This window comes from Quercus lobata, chromosome 9, assembly GCF_001633185.2.
Source record: "Quercus lobata isolate SW786 chromosome 9, ValleyOak3.0 Primary Assembly, whole genome shotgun sequence".
Taxonomy (NCBI): domain Eukaryota; kingdom Viridiplantae; phylum Streptophyta; class Magnoliopsida; order Fagales; family Fagaceae; genus Quercus; species Quercus lobata.
Genome location: NC_044912.1, coordinates 15,612,023 through 15,625,254, shown reverse-complemented (window position 1 = coordinate 15,625,254; position 13,232 = coordinate 15,612,023). Strand labels below are relative to the sequence as shown.

Here is a 13,232-nt window from a genome sequence, read left to right as displayed (position 1 = left end):
GTTCTCTCTCTAAATTCTCCTTCAATCATCATTTTAGTTTGTATGTTTACAAGGCGTAAGCTTTAAGGCAGAACAGTCTTTTTCTTTGTTTCTTTTTCTCGTTTCTTTTCCAATGGGTGTTGTTGGCATTAAAATTTGCAAATACTTCGTAAACAAACTGCAAGGGAGGTCTAAAAGAGACTACAAGAGAAGACAAGGTAAAACATATGGTAGCTCCACGTCTTAAATATAATATTCATATCTATCTCCAGCTGAGCCTACACAAACACAGAAGCGTTGGGCATGCATATTTGTTCTTCATTAAACAAAAGATATTCTAAAAGAACATTATAAACAATGCTCTTTTCTCATGGTAAAGGTTCCAATCAGACAGACCACATGTATCTCACTCAATTTTCTATAAGCTCAAAGGTTTCTTGCCAAGCTTATTCATATCTTGAGGCATCTAAAGCGGAAGTCTGGCACTTTGAGCAACTGGAGTTCTTATTTGATCCTAACCAGAAAAATATGATTTAAAACAGAAAATTCTTACAAAATAAAAAAGTGATCAGGATTAGATAGGCATGAGCTAATAGTTTTATAATATTCCTTCATCGATGCATTTATTGTAATTAAACCCCCCCCCCCCCCCCCAAAAAAAAAAAAAAAAAATCCAGATTGAGATAAGTATCCTAATTTTATTAAAAAAAAGAAAGCTACAATTAGAGGAGAGCTTTTTTGAAAATCCATGCCAAAGTATAAGATATCAATTTCAGCAACTGATTGCCTTAAGAAGTAATGTACATGTTATTCAATACAACGGTCACATATGTTAGAACTAGTTGTGGAGACATGCTCTGGCTTTGCTTTCTGCATCTTTGGTAGATCATGCTCAAGAACATCACTCAGTGCCTTTGAGGCTTCTTGGAGCTCATCCAAACTGAAAATATACAGGTAATGTAAGTCATACAATTATAAAAAATACAGTCATTCATTCTAGTGTAATATCTATTTTGTGTATGATGCCTGAAAGTCCCCTCACTTGCCAACCTTGTTTCCCAGTCACTAATATGTCAACTATGTGAAAGAAAAAGCACTATGAAAACAACCTGAAAGTTTCAATGACATGAAAATCTTGAACATGCACCAAGCATGTTTCCTTACCTTATTGAGAGTGGGGGAGTTAATCGGATGATAGTATCATGGGTGGGCTTAGCAAGAACTCTCTCCTTTAACTGTAGGCAGATATCATATGCAGAAATAGGGCACAGATTTTTGCTGTTGAGCTCCACAGCATTGAACAAACCTCTACCTCGAACTTCTCATTTGTAGTTTGGGTATTGCCGCTGAATCTTAAGTAGATGGTGCCTTAACTCCTGTCCCAGTTGGGCAGATCTATAGAATTGAGAAATATCAAGAGACATTTTATGCATCAAATGGGGATAAAAAATCAAAGAAAAAAAATAATGAAGGCAGCCATAGATATACATGATGAATCTGGGAGAAAAAAGCATAGTTATTTCAAAGCCTAAATTTATGTAAACTCTATTTATGAAAACCCCAACTTGTAATCCAATTGAATTGAAAGATAGAAGCTCTACTAAAATCTTTGGGCTTTAGTTTTAAAAGGAAATTTCAGAGAAGGTATTGCATAAAGTACAACCAAGTATTATTTTCCAAACCATAATACAGATGAAATAGTTGTTCCACCACATTTTACATAGGCTTTTTGAGAGCCTTGTGAAAGCTCTCTGCAGCTGACTACTGCTTTCTCCTTTCCTTTCTCTTTCTGTGGTTCTCAGATAAACAACAAATGCAAGTTAGTCAGATACTTTAAAATGTCAGGATGAATATAATCCTTAGAAGTGAGAAATGGATAAAACTCCATTAATCATCAAATGCATCATTCTTGTATAAATATATTAGCACAACAATCCTTTCTGCTAAATAGAAAATCAAGTATTAAATATTATAGTAAGAAATTTTAATACTGTCTGAATCTCCAGATAATTAAGCCACTAAAGAAAACAAAAATTATATCATGGAATAACAACGTCACTGTTATTGTCCTACTTGTCTATATCATCTAATGATACAACATTAGGCAGTGGATTTGATACCTCTCAAGTCTCAACAAGTCTCTCATCTTTGATGATATCTAGTGAGGAGATGGCAACTGCACTGGCCAATGGATTTCCCCCAAAGGTACTGAGAGTAATAAACAATAAGAGAACTGTGAGCTCTCATATAATATATCCCAACAGAAACACCAAGAAAATGGCATACTTAAAATGAAAGAAAAAAATATTGAAGCTGGGAAAAAGTAAATTAATGAAAACCAGTAAACAACTTTAGGAGAAAATTTTTAGATTCAGCTGAATAGAAACAGCAATTTCAAGAAAATGTTTTGTTTTTTCCTTTTTTGGGAAACAGAGAAAACATTTTAATATTATAAAAAATGGCATAATCATGCAGCATGATTTTGTTTTTTATTGGTAATTTACACTGTTATATTTCAGCTTTCAGGTAATGTGGATTGAATTGGATAAGTGTGTTGTGCGAGCATGTGTTGAGTCTTGCATGAGTGTACAAGGTCGAACTAGGCTATACAAGTGATTAAGAGTAGCCTCAATTATAATTTGACTAGTCCTTTTGTAGTATAGTGCAAATATAGCTAGAGCTTCCTTATGATGTGACAAATGGTATCAAGGCCTACCTGGTAATGCCATATGGCTCAAGGGCACTACAACACAACGTGGGTCCAGACAAGGATGCCAAGAATTTAAGCGGGAGAGATTGTGATACCCCACATTACATGGAATGGATAGGATAAGAGTAATTGTGCAAGCGTTTGCTAAACCCCACATTGGGTTTACTAGATCAAACTAGTCCTTTGGGGTATAGTACAAATATGGCTAGCTCTTCTTGGGTCGTGGCATGCACAACTACTTTGACTTAGTGGGCTTTGAACTCACAACCTAGCCCTCCACTCACATTTTTGAGAGGAGAATGTCCATTTGAGTCAAGGCTCATTGGCTGCAGCATAGAAGTTTTTAAACGGCAAAATGAAAAGACAAATAAAAAAAAATTTAACTGACAGAAAAAGGCTAAAAAAATTGATGTGTGAAAGGTGCTCAGTGTGACATGATTTTCCAAAGAAATAATCCACGGTCATTGCTCCTCACTATGCTATTTTATCAGCCATCTTTTCAGCACTTCTATATAACTAAAGAAGAAAACACTTGAAACACTTGTGACAAATCAATCATTCCCATGGAAATTAAAAGTCTCCCAAGATCCCTATCTCCTTTGCAACAAAAGAATATCAGCAGAGTTATTACTTCCACAATGATATTAAGAAACTCAGATCTAAATGCTCTAGGATTTTTCACTCACTACAGCTTCAATAGAATCCTTTTATTTGAATGAAAGATTTAAAGACAGAAAAATTTGCACAACCTATATGGTTTATTATTAAGCCCCATTAGACACGAGGGAACAACCATATAACAACTTTGATTTTGTCACTTGGCAAAGGAAACCACACCCTTCCAAGAGAAATGAGTAAAGGTAGATCTATCAACTTCTAAGCAAACCCTCAAAATGAATTTAGGAGGAAGGCATCTTATAACAAGACAGAATCCCAATCCGAGAACGTGAAATGTATTTTTCTATGTTGAAATTTAACCGTATCAAACTTGTCTTACAAATTGTACAATTCCTTGCTACAAATATGTATCAAATGGATAAATTAAGGAATCTTTCCAGAATGACCAATCGATAGACTCCAAAACATGGTAACAGAAGCTTAACTTGGAAAGAACTAAAAGTTCCTGCCGCATTTCAGAAAAAATAAATGGTTCCAAATGTGGCTAGGCTTGATGAAAGTAGAATTCAACTTCACTGATACACATGCATCATTTCACTCAGAAAAAACTAAGTATATAGGTACATCATGTCCAATATCTGTTATGGTGTTTCTTCCAGAAGGTACTTTTTTCTACAGAACACTATTTGTCTATGTACAATTTGCATACATTTGCATGTTATTTGCAGAACTAGAATTAACTGGCCAACCATCCAACTCATAGAAGGATATATATTGCCACAAGGTGAGGTGCATTACTGTTGAACCATTAAAACCTGACTGCATCATTATCCTGTTTGGCTATTTTTGTGTTTGGGTTGACTCTGTTCTTATTTGGTTGTTATGCCATATCACTTGAAGTGAATTGACTCACTATGCGTAAATCAAACCTGGCCATTTCTACTTGTATGCACTATTAAATAAAATCCTTAAAAAACTAGAGCCACGTGTCTGGGTAACATTTTCTAAATCAGATAATATAAATGGGTGTTGTAATGTGTCCAGGCAAAATCTTTTAGATCAAGATGGACAAGAGTTAGAAATTAAAGGCTGATGAAATAAAGTAGTAAGCAGCCTAAGCAGGTTAAGAAATAAATCATTTATGAAATACAAAGTACTTATAAATGCAAACCTTCCATGCTCTCCAGGTTGGATACAAAGCATTACATCTTTGTCTGCAAGCACTGCACTTACAGGTATCACTCCACCACCCAAAGCTTTTCCAAGTATCTGGAAAAGAAAATTAAAACGTTATTATACGTATTGTATCACATTGGAGCAGTCAATAAGATTGTTAAGTTAGTTTAAACAAAAAAGGCCTCCCAAGCATAAGAAAGAGTAATGAAGATACAGTGCAAATTGCAGCTTGCAATTTGCATTTCACATCTCTCAAACTTAGCCTCTATGGCTCTATGACAAGATATTCAGACATGACATATCTTTTTCATCATGCAAGACACATTAGGAATACAGTGCAAAGAGGCAAGAATTTTCTCAGGCAGGGAAAACAAAGAATACAAATGTTAGGTTAACTTCAAAAAAGTATATACTCCATTCTATTGCGAATCCTGTTAAAACTTAAAAGTATGTTTTTCTTGTTTCAAGTACAAGTCCATAGATATTTTCAAAAAAAAAGTACGTCCATAGTTCTGGAAAGAATTAAGTCCCAAAATTTTAAAACTTCACTTTCAGAGCTGGAATCTCATGATAAGATATTGGTTATCGGTGGATAGGAAGAAGTTTATCAGAATTTATAAGTTCGTTCTTTTGTTTTTTTATTGATAAGTTATGCTTGCACTTAGTGGGCATTGAACCTGCAACCTTACCCTCCATCCCATTATTATGGGAGGATTAAGTGTTATTTGATCTAGAGTTCATTGGCTTTAGTAGTTCATATAGCTATAACAGAGAACAATTTGAAGGTAGTTCTGCATATAGACAAGGAATAGTCAAAGTCAGCTTTCAATTACAAGTCCAATAGATAGCAATTATGGCCTTCTGAAAACAACCAAGTTCCTAAGGATTTAAAACTTTCTTCCAGCGTCTTCTTATGTGGTATTGTCTGATCAAATTGGGTGGATAAACATAATTCCATTACAAATTCATAGCTATGATAAATGACAAAATGGTGGTATAAAAATCTTCTACAAACAGACAATGCAATTATCAGAGTTTTGAATAGAGAGTGAAACCTTCATAGTCAAAGTTCGCTTTCAAGTACAAGTCCAATAGATGCAAATTTTGGCCTTCTAAAAACAACCAAGTTCCTAAGGTTTTAAAACATTTCTTTCAAAGACTTCGTGTGTGGTCTTGTATGAAACCTTCATGGTCCCGCACGCACACAGAGAGCCATCATTTCATAAGGTGTAGGCCTCCCATTTCAACCCCTAAAGATGTAACTGGAGACTTAAATTTAAATATTTGATATGGATACTGAATTGTGGGCAATACATTAATACTTAGATACCCAGCTTTGTACAGATATTTGAACATCATCATCCAAAATGTTTCTACGTTCACATCCAAGACTTAGTAAAAGTCATTAAAATTATAAAGAATCTGGAGAGAGATTTTGGAGGGGATGGGGGGTGCTCACCACTACATCTGGGCGCACTTCATCCCTGATCGTGCTAAGCTAGATTGCACCTCATCTGCAATCATTAAAACATTATATTTTGAGCACAGATCTCTGACAGATTTTAAATAAAAATCTGGAGAAATTACAACCTACCAATAAATAAAGAAATTTTTTTCTCAGGAAAACAAAGAATTCAGAATTTGGAGGGATGGAATCTTGATTCCCCTCAAAAAAGAGGAGGAAAAACATATTAAGAAAAGGATCAGATTCAGTACATACAGCTTAGACAAAAAATCAACGTTTGAGGCCTGACAGGCGATCAACATTAGGAGACATACGTTCAAATTGGAGAGCTGAGGTTTCAGCACTTAGGTCTCAGACCCCAAAGACTATTAAACCAGATAGCACGCACCAAAGGGCAGTTTGTAAAGAGGTGGAGGTCATTTGCTGCTATACTCCATAAATGCAATTTTAAACTTCGTCTTCCATATAAGACCCCGAATAGAATCTTGGCTGTGAAATACTTTGGAGGCAGTATTCCACAAATCCGTTTTAAGGCTGTGTTCCGATAATTATTTTGTTAAAAATAAAAAATAATGTAGCAAAATAATTTTTAAATTATAAATAGTATCATGAGATATATTTAAAAAAAAAAAATTTGTGAGTTCTGTGAATAGTAAACGAATCCATTAAACAGTGCATAATCTCACTTGTGACGCTCTTCTAAAAAAAAAGTAAAACACAAAACATTGAGTTTTCATCCACATCCAAATAGATACTAATTATGCGTTTGGATTGGCATCCTCGGTGATGCGTTTGCGTTTTCCTCTTCATTTTTTTTTAATTGAGCATTTCACATGGGAGTGTCTATCAGTGGGTCTTGTGCACTGTGCACGGGACCCATCACCTCTTTAACAATCCAAATTTTCACTGAAATGGCACTGTTCAATGGGTCTCGTGTAATGTTCACGGAACCCACAAACTTCTTTATTCAACAACTTTTTCATTAAAAATTAGTCCAATAGCACTATTTACATATTTAAAAATTATTTTGCTACAGTGTTTTCAATTTTCAGCAAAATAAGCGGTATCTAAATGGACCCTAAGTGAATTAGTGAATTATACGGCTATTTCATATTAGTTGGAAAATTCAATTAGATTTTAATTGGATTATCAATTTTGCGCCATATGTCTTATTTAATTTTTAATTTTGTGCTAAATGAATTGTTGAGTATAAAAATCGAAATCCAACCTTTTCAACTAGAGAAGCTGGTACCAACCCTTGACGATTGCAAACAACCATCCCAAACTTGCTTCACTAGTTTCCCTAAACACTTAAGTTAGCAAAAATAAAATAAGATAAAATAAATGCGACATGCTCACCCACACACATGGAGTTTCTGCATATGTGTTATGTTCTTTTTTCTTTGTCACTCATTAGTTTCTGCATCTATGTTATATTCTTTGTACATGTTAATTACATGAAATCTACTTATATCTCCCCCATAACCTCAATCACATAGTGTTCATAAATGTGACATGCTTAGGGGTGTGCATGGGTCGGGTTGGATCAAGTTAAGGGGATTTTTTGACTCAACTCACCATGGTGGGTCAAAAAAAAATTCAACCCAACCCAACCCATCACATAAGTCCAACCCAACCTAACCCAACCCACATGGGTTGGACAAATTTTATTATTATTATTATTAATAAATTGAGTAGAAAAAATATAAATATAAATATATTAAAAAAACCCAAAGATTAGTATCAATGTGACTCCTTAAAGGCAAACAACACTAATGATTAAACAACAATAGTAATTTACTAGGATTTGTGTAAACTAATTGGTTTTTATATAAGATGGGAAGAACTAGTTATTTTAAAAAATTTATTAATTATATAATATATTTTAAATATATATTAAATATATGGGCGGGTCGGGTTGAGTTTGATGGATTTGGAATTTTATGACCCAAATCCGACCCAGTCCACTATCAAAAAAAAAAAAAAATTTGTAACCCAATCCAACCCACAAAATCCTAAAAACCGATCCAACTCGATGGGTTAGGTTGGGTTGGATCAGTTTTGACAAGTTGGTGGATTAGCTATACACCCCAAACATGCTCACCCACACACGCACACGCACGCACAGACTAATTCAATTTCAAACACAGTCACAAATATACTCACACATTTTGGTAACCCCAAGCAAATTACAAATTCGTTAATCACAGCTGCCTTGTTTACAAATACAAGCAAGCAACCAACCACAATGTTTCGGAATTGATGACACACATGCGGCCTAGTCCTAGGTCTGACCCATTGAACCCACCCAACTCTCTCAAGCCCAAAATTATCACTCTCATAAACACACGCCTTTCAAGCCAGTCTTAATCAGTAACAAGCCCAGGTCCAAACCCAACCTTGAAATCCAACACTTCCTTTACAATCAGACCAGCCCATATTTTAAGCTCATACCAAAGCCCCATTTGAAATAAATAAATTATCAGCCCACGCCAAATTCAAGCCCAACAGAAACCTCCATTTACATAAAAACCTAGCAAGCCCACACCTAACCTAACCCAACTGAAACCTCTCAAACTTAGAGCCCAAGTCGAAAATTGAGAGACAGAGAGATCCGAGAGGGAGATAGAGAGGGGCTGATTTTATGTAAACTGGCTTCATCAATACTCTGATATAATATTAGTCAATAGGGTTCTCCAAAAAATTATACACCCATCATTAATTCCTTATAGTTTTAAAATACTAAAATTATAACTAATTTTTATTATAACTAATTTTATAATAAAAAAAGTTTATAAATTAATGTGATGATAAATGTGATTTTTTTTTAATCAACAATGTAATAAACGAAAACTATATTTTCATTTTATGTTTAAATATTAACACCGTGAGGTTTGTATAATACTAAAATTTATAATAGTGTAGCATGACTCTTATAAGTCACAAATGTGGCTTCATGTCCAAAACAAAATAATTAGATGACAACTTGGCTCTTCTTGATAGAGCATGAGCTATTATTAGTTGTTTAAGTATGTGTTTTTGACGTAAAACATATAACACATGCCTGAAGACACAAGGGTGCTGGAAGTCATGGCGCATGATCAAAGGGTGCTAGTAGAGGCCATTGCGATGATAGTATTGAAATTGCATGAAATTTGACAAACTGATGAGAATCAGCATTCTAATCCAAACTCGATATTATCTCGAGTGATGCCTAAATTTAGGCAAATTCCTTCGTTAAGGCCCCAAAAACAATGTTTTTCCTATTTATAGTAATATTTGTTTTTTCCTTAATAACTTTTAGTTTAAAAGTCAGAATAAGGTCTTGTTTGTTTTGAGATATCTTTTAGAGACAATATTTTCAATTCCTGCAATTATTTTCAATATTGCTATTTTTGGTAAAAACTACTATTTTAACACCTAATTATGTGATTAGCGTGAATTAGGGTTTTTGGGTGTTTTCCTAGCCACTATATGTTTTCTTTTGCTATTTAAACATATTGTAGCATCTAAGGCAATTTAGTTTTCAGATTTTGTAAAAAAATACAAACTTTGTCTATTTCTTTCTGGTGGATTCCAAAACTCTATCACCTTGTGAATTCAAGGAACCTCTCGTGGATTCAAGGTTTTCATTCAAAAGCTAACATGTTTAGTTTCTTTTCCATTCAGAAAGCAATGTGTTTATTTTCTTGTAGCTTACGTGACATCAGTTTCACATGTAATTTTTATTAAAACACGTCTATCAGTGATAAGTTAGAGATCAAAATTGGGTTGTAACTGTTCCTAACTGCTAGAATTTAGTTTATGGGGTTAAAGCATTCATACCAGGTTGTTTATATCTAATTTTGGTGTTAAGAAAGAGATAGAGATTGTTTGGTATTAAGAAACAAAACAAACAATTAGGATTTTGTATCTTCAATTCACGATTTCGATTCAAATTCACCTATGTATGGACTTGAGTGCAAAATGGTGTGCATAATTAACACTACCCTCTATGCTTCTAAACCCCAACGTGCATGATTCAATTAAAAGAGTTATGTTTTATGACTACCATGGCCATTTTTGGGCAAAATGGTACCTCATTTTGCCATGAGGACCGGGGGTATCAGATTACCATAGCCATTGTTAGGCAAAAGTGGTGGCCCTAAGATATTAAGTATGACATCATGTGGTGGCCCAAGATATTAAGTATGATAATAGGAATTATGATTTAGGATAAATACACACATATACTATCAGTGCAAAAATGATGTGTGCATTTGTTTATGTGCGTTAAGTGGTGTGTAATAAACACCACTCAAAAGAATATTTATGGACAAACATGACCAAAACCCCACCCTCAAAGCTTGATGTAAGACCAAACAAGTACATGTTTCATATTATTTACAAACATGATCAAAACCTGTCCTTATAAGATGTTCCATACACAATGAGGTAAGGTACAGTTCAAACAACAATGTCGATTGTTATTGCAAAGTTAACACCTGATGATACTCCTGTCCCTGCAATACAATGAAGAACCAATAGCATTCAAAACTTTGATCTTGGCTTCTAGCATCTTTATTATATTTTAGATTGAATAACTAATTTGTTCCTCTAATTATTGGGTGAAGTTCAATTTAATCCCTCAACTATAAATTGTAATAACTTAACCTCTATATATATATTATTCTAGTAGAAATAAGGTTCGTGGAATATGAATTTTCTTAAGGTTCAAAAATAAGGTTCGTGAAATAGGACCTCATTGTTCTCTCTCTCTCTCTCTCTCTCTCTCCATTTCTTTTAATTTATTTATGCAGTTGTGTTTAGTCGGAGAAACTGTGGTACAATACCTAGGGAAATGTACCTAAGTTTTTCTCTTTTCCCCTTTACTTTCTCCCATTCTTTATCCTTCCAAATGCTGAACGAGTTACTGAAGATTATATCACAAAAGGCAATGCACCTTTGAAGTGAACAAACAAGTGGCTCAAGAAAACATGTGCATGATGTTCATTTATCAAAATGTCAGGTCAAAGGTGCAATTAAGAGAAGAAAAATTAACTAAGAAGCATCTCTTCACCTTTGTGAGTAAAAGTTGCAGTATTGACTCCGATAACATGGCCATATGAATCAATTAATGGCCCTCATGAATTACCTGTACAGATTCCACGCAACAAAGTATGAAGGATCATGGAATGAAAATTAGCATTGGTAAGAATAGCAATTCATTTAACTATAAAATTAGCATTGGTAAGAACTCAGTTCCACTTTGTCATATAAAAAACAATAATTCTAATCTATTCAAGATTGTGGAAAGCAAATCCTAAACTATAAAACCACCCTCAATGCAGATAAAAAGAAAATGACTCAATCAAAGTACAAATTATATCCAAATAATTCAATTGATCATAAGGTTACTTCATTGAGGAAAAATTAAAATGAAATTAAGGGACACTTCAATACAAAGTTACATTTTACTTGAATAAAAACTCTATACCTGATATCTTATATCAGTGGGTGTAATAATCAGATAAATATCCAAAACTATTCTGAAAATTTGAACAAACCATAACTTCATAAAATCTTAGAAATTTTTTGTGAAGACAACTGCCCTCACTCAAATGTCTACGGTTCCGCCAGTGCACTAGGTAATGCCTCATTGTTTGCTGTGTAGGTAATTATAGTAGTATGATCTTATATCACTCGACAACGACAGAGTAATGGTTGCATATTTGCAATATACAAAACTGAGTAAATCTTCAACAATAAAGAATTTAGATATAATAGGATGGATTGAATAAATACAATCTTTACTGAAGTAAGAGAAAGAGTGATGATTATCAAGGAATTTCAAATATTTAAAAGCAAAATGAAATTTACCTGCATTAATGTCAGCATCTGTTTGAATTGCTCCTCGAATGGCCCTTCCATTTGGCGAGGGTATCTCCCTACCTAATCCACTGACTACCTGCACAACTCAAAGTAACAAATACATGGATGTTAAGACTCTTTTACCAAAGACGGCCCCATGCCAATGAGAAAAGAACACTCTCAATTGACTGCTCAAAGCCTCAAAGTACTCCAAAACAAAGTACAATAGACTTAAAATAGATTATGACCTCAGTTGTGAAATTTCATAGTTCACACTTGGTATTAAAACTTTTTTTTTTTTTTTTTTTTGTTTCTTTTTTTTTGGTTGGTTATATAGCAGACAGTTTAGAGAAATTACCCCTGTTGTCAGTGTTCTCATATCCGTAAGGATTTCCAATGACAAAGCAGCTTTGACCCACATGTAAATTCTGAGATGTGCCAACAGCAACAGGCTTTAATTCCATCCCTTCAACATTAACCTGCCAATCATATTATGTTTGAATAATTTTACATAGAGATGACCTAATGCAAAACACCCACAAGTAGACAAAAATGACATCATGTGGAAGGGAATGAATAAGGAAATTGGTCCTTAGAAGTGACTCTTCGAAACCTCTCTTGTTTATGCAGATAATGAATGAAGTACACATTGTAAATTAGTTTTATATGTTCTTTGCAAAGGTGAAAAGGGAAAATCCATGGATACTTCCATCTCATGTGCATTTCATGCTGCAGGTCATACTTGAAAGGCCTTCTATCTTGTCTTTGACCGGTACTTTTATATTGAGTAAATATGATTCCAAGAAAGCTGGTTACCCATCATACATGAGCTGAGGTCAAAACAAAGACTTCATAGCTGGGAGATATTAATACATCTCTTGGAATGTAAAATCTCACTTCATTACATAACATTACAAATTTTTAGTTCAGTTTGCTAGAATAATTGCATGGTAATCAACAAATGATAGAGTTTCTATGTTTTTGTCCAGCTCATGGAAGGTATATTAGGAAGAGCTACATAGAAAATGATATCTCATTGTTTTTTGTTAATGGAAGGAGTCAAATAGGTGAAATTTTTGCTGGGAAGCATTTGATTCCCTCCCAAGCCCCAAAATTGACTCTAAAGAGCATGGAGCATTCCTATTTAGGCCTTGAAGCTATGCTTGCCAAAGGTCTCCTCTGCCTCCACTTACCACCACCCCCCGCCATTATCCTTCTCTATTCTATGAATTTGCATTAGCTAAAAGAAGATGTTCCCATATTGCTTTAATTTTTTTTAGAATAATTGCAAGGTTTTAGGGATTACATCAATATGGAAAATATCTAATTAAATCCCATAAAACCCTCAACATTAAAATCAATATTCAAAATTCTAAAAAAAAAAAATTCAAAAAAAAAATAAAATCTTAATGATTTTGGAGCTCCTTGCATCAA

General features: G+C 34.0%; 1 long non-coding RNA gene and 1 pseudogene across 2 annotated transcripts; both read right to left on the bottom strand.

Moving 5' to 3' along the window:
- Nucleotides 1-657: 657 nt before the first annotated feature.
- LOC115958953 lies at nucleotides 658-6,453 on the bottom strand. Of its 2 annotated transcripts, none has more exons than XR_004084730.1 (6): nucleotides 6,204-6,453; nucleotides 5,943-5,997; nucleotides 4,479-4,576; nucleotides 2,100-2,187; nucleotides 1,144-1,374; nucleotides 658-919 (listed from the first exon to the last, which is right to left on the bottom strand). It is a non-coding gene; the product is annotated as an uncharacterized LOC115958953 (long non-coding RNA). The 2 variants fall into 2 exon arrangements; XR_004084731.1 differs by having other exon boundaries at nucleotides 6,263-6,453.
- Nucleotides 6,454-10,318: 3,865 nt separating this feature from the next.
- Nucleotides 10,319-13,007, bottom strand: LOC115961291 (annotated as a pseudogene).
- Nucleotides 13,008-13,232: the final 225 nt, after the last annotated feature.